This window comes from Salmo salar, chromosome 21, assembly GCF_965601325.2.
Source record: "Salmo salar chromosome 21, fSalSal1, whole genome shotgun sequence".
Lineage (NCBI taxonomy): Eukaryota > Metazoa > Chordata > Actinopteri > Salmoniformes > Salmonidae > Salmo > Salmo salar.
The window spans coordinates 52,603,024-52,610,961 of record NC_138311.1 but is presented as its reverse complement, the minus strand read 5'-3'; positions in this window follow the sequence as shown (position 1 = coordinate 52,610,961).

Below are 7,938 nucleotides of genomic sequence, written 5' to 3'. Positions count from 1 at the left end.
CTATCTCTCTCCTTCCTGTTGAAGGGGTTGAGCCTGATCAGAGTCCAATGCAGTGAGCTGGTGTGTACTGAAGCCTCTCTGACGGGTTGAGGTGCCGTGTTCAGAGACATGGCGGCCAGCGGCCGCTGGAGCCCCCCCATGGAGTGGTCAACACATCAATGTGCTGGAGCTCAGGGTGGTTCGCCTAGCTCTTCAACAGTTCCAGCCCTATCTGGTAGAACAGCATTTCATGATCCAATGGCTCGGGAGCTCTTGTCGTGGGCCCAGACCCGCTAGGCATTGTTGCGAGCACCCCATATCCCCGGGTTCTAGAGTCTACACCCTCAGGTGGTGCTACAGCTTTGGGACAGGTTCGGGAAAAGCACAGGTAGACCTGTTTGCATTTGAGGAGAACTCTCATTTCCCCAGCTGATTCTCGATGTCGGACCCTACGGGTCTGGATGCCCTCGCTCACGATTGACCGGCAATGCCGCTTTACACTTTCCCACATTTTTCCATGATGACAGCTACGCTAGACAGGGTCATCTTGATTGGCCACCAGCTGCTCTTGATAGCTCCATGCTGGCTGAGACCACCACAGTTCAGCCTTCTGTTGTGTCTCCTCCTGGGGGCCCCATGGCTGCTGCCCCTGAGGCCCGACCTTCTCTTTGGGCTGTGGGGTACACTGTGGCATCCGGACCGTTAGTGGACCAGTCTAGGCCTTCAGGACAACGTTGTGGAGTCGCCATGGTTTCTTCCACCAATGCGTGGTGGGGCATATTCTGTACCTGGTTTTACGGTTTTCACAGTCACTACTTAATGTGGGCTGAACGGCAACCACATAGAGAGCGTATTTAGCTGTTATCTCAACATGCCATGACGAAGGCCAAGAGGGACCCATGGATGGTTACCCATTGCTCTCCAAATCTATGAAAGGAGTTTTGACATCTGTGTCCAGCAACGGCCCGCTCGGTGCCAAACTACAACATTGACGTGGTGCTGTCAGCACTTGCTAAGCCGCCCTCGAGCCCCTAGAGTCGATGATTTTGAAGCGCCTATCCACGAAGGTGGCGTTCCTGTTGGCTATTTACCTCCACTTAAGAGGGTGAGTGAACTTCATGCTTTTTTCAGTGAGCACTGAATGTTTTTTTCTGAATGGGTCCAGAATGAGTCTTAACCCCTTATTCTTGCCAACGGTCCTGTTTGACAGACATGGGAACCGGCCCTTACATTTGTCTGCGTATGCTCCTTCCAAGGCTGCAGGTGAGCTGGGTGTTATTTTCCTATCGTGTGCTCTACCCAGGTCAGGAACACTTACATTACACAGACACAGGCAATACAACAGTCTGATCTGCTATTAGTTTGCTATGACGAGAGAGTTCTGGGCCAGAGCCTATCGATACAAAGACTCACCCTCTACCTACATGTACAAATGACCTCAACTAACCTGTACCCCCACGTACACTGACTCGGTACCAGTACCCCCTGTATATAGCCTCGTTATTGTTATGCTATTGTGTTATTTACTTTTGTTTATTTGGTAAATATTTTCTTAACTCTGCTTGAACTGCACTGTTGGTTAAGGGCATGTAAGTAAGCATTTCACGGTAAGGTATACACTTGTATTCGGCGCATGTGACAAATAAAGTTTGATTTGATTTGGATTGTGGACACTATTACTACATCGTCTGGCCAGCCAGCCTCTGCTGTCTGCTGTAGTGGATCATTCTACTAGAGGAGTAGCTACATCGTGGGCACAGCTCCGAGAAGTTCCTCTCAATGACATTTGCTCCAGTCATTGTTGTACCCACCAATGAGGTCGGAGCGGCTGTGCTGGGTGTTGCCTACGCTTCCCTGAGTGGGGACAGAGGGACATAGCAACTATGACTGCCCTGAGCTCAGTCCTACGGAACTTTGTTCTCTGTCCGGCCCTTACCTAGTTCACCGATGAATCGGGTGTTGTAATACCATGTTGGAGTGATCCAATATAGTGCTACATAACGAAGGTTACGTATGTAACCACGGTTATGTGAGCTATTGCATCACTCCAATCGTCTTGTCGGTGGCTCGAAAAGGACACGAGGTGGAATTAGTGTAGTGGCAGCTTTTTATTAAGGGGGTCAGCCGAAGCACTACCCGGTACACGGGACTAATCTGAAATTCTTACCCGGAATGTATCCTGCCGAGCGGAAGGATACCATGTTGGAGTGATCCAATAGCTCACATAATTGTGGTTACTCATGTAACCTTCGTTGGTCTGGCTCTCACAATGTGCTGTTTTAGCTCATGTTATGTACCTCTGTTGTGTGGAGATGAAAGGTGAAATATTGCCCCCTTGTGGCCTTTTATGTTTTAACATGCATTCAATTCTACTGAATTGACAATCCCCAATCCCAGATTCAGGTCCTTCTCTAAAATGAATAAATAACTTGGTAGGTAGGTAGGTAGGTAGGTAGGTAGGTAGGTAGGTAGGTACACTACCATTCAAAATGTTGGGGTCACTTAGAAATGTCCTTGTTTTTGAAAGAATAACTACATTTTTTTGGTCCATTAAAATAACATCAAATTGATCAGAAATACATTGTAGACATTGTAAATGACTACTGTAGCTGGAAACGGCTGATTTTTAATGGACTATCTACATAGGCATACAGAGGCCCATTATCAGCAACCCTCACTCCTGTGTTCCAATGGCACGTTGTGTTAGCTAATCCAAGTTTATAAAAAAAGTTAATTCATTATTAGAAAACCCTTTTGCAATTATGTTAGCACAGCTGGAAACTGTGGTTTGATTAAAGAAGCAATAATCCTGGCCTTCTTTAGACTAGTTGAGTATCTGGAGCATCAGCATTTGTGGGTTCGATTACAGGCTCAAAATGGCCACTTTCTTCTGAAACTTCTGAGAAGTGAAGGCTATTGCATGTGAGAAAGAAACTGAAGATCTGGTACAACGCTGTGTCCTACTCCCTTCACAGAACAGTGCAAACTGGCTCTAACCAGAATAGAAAGAGGAGTGGGAGGCCCCGGTGCACAACTGAGCAAGAGGACAAGTGCATTAGAGTGTCTAGTTTGAGAAACAGACACCTCACAAGTCCTCAACTGGCAGCTTCATTAAATCGTTGTTTTGGTTACTATATGATTCCATATGTGTGATTTCATAGTTTTGATGTCTTCACTATTAAAATACAATGTAGAAAATTGTAAACATAAAAAAAAAAAATTGAATGTTCGAAAACGTTTGACCGGTAGTATAATTCTGTGGGTGTTATGTACTGTATGCATCAGTGACGGCTCCTCTGAGGAGGATTGTTTGTCCAAATCATCCAAAAGTATCTCAAATGGATTAAAGTCACTAATAGATGCCTACCTACAGACTTGATATCATTGGCCACTTTAATAAATGGAACACTAGTCAATTTAATAATGCCACTTTAATAATGTTTACATATCTCACATTACTCATCTCATATGTATATAATGTATACTGTATCCTACACTATCTATTCTTTACTATCTACTGCATCTTAGCCGCTCTGTCACTGCTCATCCATATATTTTATACTTATATGTTCTAATCCCATTCCTTTACTAGATTGTGTGTATTAGGTTTAGTTGTGGAATGTGTTAGATATTAGGTTTAGTTGTGGAATTGTTAGATATTACCTGTTAGATACTGCTGCGCTGTTGGATCTAGAAGCATAAGCATTTCACTACACTCACAATAACATCTGCTAACCATGTGTATGTGACCAATACAATGTTTATTTTTTTATTTGTATTTTTTAACATGATGCGCAAAAATATGCTAAAATCGGTCCCATTGACTTGAATGGGGATTTGTACCGCAAACGCTAAAACATTAGCATGTGGAAATGTAAACCAAACCATGGATTGCTGTCATACCGTTTCCATAGACTGCTTACAGGGTAACGAAACAAATGTGTATTTATGTAATTTGTGTGTACTATCCCTTTAAGAGAGTGAGTAACATAGTGCACAGTGAAAGTGATGTTTATGACAACTACAACATTAAATAACATTGTATAATTCCTTTACTGAACATCATAAAAAATGTTTTAACCCTACTGAGATGGAAGTGATATACAGTGAGAATAGACTACACTGAGTGTACAAAACATTAAGAACACCTGCTCTTTCCATGACACAGACTGACCCGGTGAATCCCTTATTGATGTCACTTGTTAAATCCACCATCAATCAGTGTAGATGAAGGGGAGGAGACGGGGCTAAAGAAGGATTTTTAAGCCTTGAGATAATTGAGACATGGATTGTGTGTGTGTGTGTGTGTGTGTCATTCAGAGGGTGAAAGGGCAAGACAAAAGGTTTAAGTGCCTTTGAACAGGATGTGGTAGTAGTTGCCAGGCGCACTGGTTTGTGTCAAGAACTGCAAAGCTGCTGTGCTTTTCACTCTCTACAGTTTCCTTTGTGTATCAAGAATGGTCCTCCACCCAAAGGACATCCAGCTAACTTAACACAACTGTGGGAAGCATTGGAGTCAACAAGGGCCAGCATCCCTGTGGCACGCTTTCGAACACCTTGTAGTGTCCATGCCCCGACAAATTGACACTGTTCTGAACGCAAAAGGAAGTGGAGGTTCAACTCAATCTTAGGAAGGTGTTCCTAATGTTTGGTATAGTCAGTGTGTTCTGTATGTCACTGTAGAGAAATGAAGAGATTCTCAACACAACAGATGGAAACCTTGAGGCAGAGAGAGAGATAAAATATCAAGCCGTTGAGGTACAGATACAGTAAACATTATGCAAATGAGAAGAGACATGGCGTGACCTGCTCCCACATCTCGGGGTCAAATTCAGCTGTTTTTTCTAGTTGAAGCCTTGACTCATTCTTGAAACCTTGACGCATCACAGCTAGCCTCGCTTGTGATATGTGTCACGAACCGGCTCGAAGCCCGTAACAAAAAGGGAGACAATGTGGAGATAAAGAATAACAAAATATATTTATTTAACTGAAGTAAAGTAAATACAATTAACTTCTGGTGTGTGTTTAGTCAGCAGTCAGTAGTGTAAGTGAGTGGTCGCGTGTATACATGTGATAATGAGGGGTGTTGAAAGGTGCCAACGCAAACAAACCAAATAGCCACAAAAATGCCACAACCAAAATCTTTCTGTGTCTGCATGGAGAGAGTCTCCTCAATGAATGGGAAGAGGTGCATTTATCCTGGGACACACCTGAGCCCAGGTGTGTCCCATTTCGCTGACGACCCTCCCAGCCCCGCCCGCCGACATCCTATTAAGGAAAACAAGAGCAAAGAGAAAGAATTCGGCAGACAGAGTGGGAGGGTCGTCACATATGCTTCATGCTTCAGGAAAGCCCAGTAGAAAGAGATAACAGTTCAGTGGAATGTTGCAATGATCGTTCACCTGTGTTTATTACATAATTTTACAATGGGTTGGTCTTATCTTGAATGCTGATTGGTTAAAACTGCATTCCAACCAGTGTCTATTTCACAAGTTAACACCGGCTAAATCTATGACGTTGAAATGTTTATTTACTCTGTTCCATCTTACTGCGCAATCCACTGTCTCATCAGCCCAGCCAGGCAATTTATAAACTTGATCTCCACTATAAAAAGCGTCTAGACATTATCTCACATTTCTTTTAGACTAACAATGGCTTATTCGGGCATTATCACTTAATTATTACACAATGTGGTTTATGAATGGGTCTGAATTGTTAGAATGAAAAATAGATATGGGGCCCAAATAGAATAAATTATACACTTCAGGCTACTTTTCACCAAAAACGATCAAAGGACATATTGACATACTTGTGAGCTCAACATTTTAGTGGTCCCCCTCTTGATAGTTATGAAGTTCGTTTCCTGCAATTCTACACATTTTGCCATGGGGCATAGAGAAAATGTGGCCGTTTTGTAAGCAGGTTTTCTGCAATTCTACACATTTTGCCATGGGGCATAGAGAAAATGTGGCCGTTTTGTAAGCAAGTTTTCTGCAACTCTACACATTTTGCCACATGGTGGAGAGAATTATTTGCAGTTTTAATATGACATCTGAGTGAGTGACTAACAAAACCAATGGGGGCCCCCCCAGTCGGTAATTCGACCATGATTACTACATGTTTAGATAGTGTAGCCAGCTAACTTACCCATCTAAAAAATGTTAGCTGGGCTAATTGAGTGACTGTCAGTGACTTACATAACGTGAAACTACTTATGAACAACCACATTTAGAAATTGCACTAGTTGCCCGTCCCTGTGCTAGAGTATATATCCAAAGAAGTACTGTAAATGACTGAATGAATGCCAGTGCAGGTGTAGGAAGCCAGAGAGTCCTCTCTTTCAGTTGGACTCTTCCCTCCATTCTTGGCTGAGTTCCTTCCTGTTCCTGTTTCCAAACAGAAACACACGGCTGTGAGAGAATTTCCTGCTATGATACATTCCAGCTATTTATACATCCTTTTGGCACAGGGAGTCAGGAAAGGAGATATGTCCCCTTAAAGCAATCAGTACCCCACCTACACACACACACACACACACACACACACACACACACACACACACACAAAAACTACTATGCACCAAATAAACCTTTTCCCGTATATAACCCAATGTATTTCAGCACTGTGTATCAAATGTAAAAAGCACCAATCAGCAACTACCTTTTTCTTGTCTCTTGAGAGCACATCCTTCTGTACAAAGAAACAACCTATAGAAAACACATTTCCTGGTAACATTTTTTTCCTCCATATATTCGGAGAAACAAAACGTATGAGGTCTCCTAAGCCTGTGTTTACCACAGACTTTATTTTCAGCGTTTATCCAAAAATCCTACAAAAAAAGCCATTAATTTCCCCCCATAGGCTTTGTCCATGATCACCATGAGCAATGCCAAGCATCGGCTGGAGAGGCGGAATTAATGCCTGCAAAAAGACGTCATTATTGTTTCTCTCTATTGATGTAGGCTATGTAATGGTCATTTAAGAAAGACATTTAAAAGTTGAAAAGTCTATCTACATTTCCTAGCCTATGTAACAACAAAGTGGTTGTTTCAATTTCAAGGGTTCATCATTCGAAGTCCAACTCAAAGCTTTTACAGTATCTATTAATTGCATCAGTTGAATGGAAGGGTTGTGTTGTTGACAAACTAGAGTTAAATGGCTACTAGAAATTCTCGGGGGTCGTGCAAAGGCCCCCCAAAAAACAGCCACTGTCAGTCTAATGGCAGGCAGTTCCCTGAATGGCCCTGTAGACTAAGATAGTTGTTAACATATCCGGTACAGGTAGTGCAAAGTTCACACAGCTGGCCTGAACACATGATCTGCTGGTCTGATCATGTGACCTGCCAGCAACCCGAAGATTTGTTTACCCTGACTTAATCTCAGCACAGCTGTTTGCTCTAGTTAGCTAACGGCTAGACTAGCCATTGTAACAGCAATTGTAAATGTTTAATTTGCGTATCTATCAGCTAGCTGACTTGTCTTATTGTGTCTCATTGTTTGCACAAACGTACATTCATAAAAAAAATGGTTTATACAAAGTTAACTAGACAAGCCTTCACTTCACGCTGTTTATGAGTCACTTCCTCTGCATAGCTCACTGATCAAACAATCTGCCTAATGTGTTCCTTCGGGCTGTTTAATTATGTGTAAAATGTTAACATCTATGGAATTAAACAATCTAAATATCAAAGTTTAATATCAGAGTCTAGATTTCAGAGCATTGTTCAATATCCTACTGCTCTGTGTGCTACAGTATGTTCCAATGCCCCACTAGATGTAAGCCTATTCCCCTTACAGTGAACATTATGAGAGTAATAGGTACAGAAACCATCAATCAACTGCTTAAAGTGATCACATGGTCCTGCACACATCTGATCAGTATAAGAGGAATGTATTGGTAAAAACACAACATTAATGCTGACAAAAATGTTAAATGATTTTTTTTGAAAAATAAGTCTA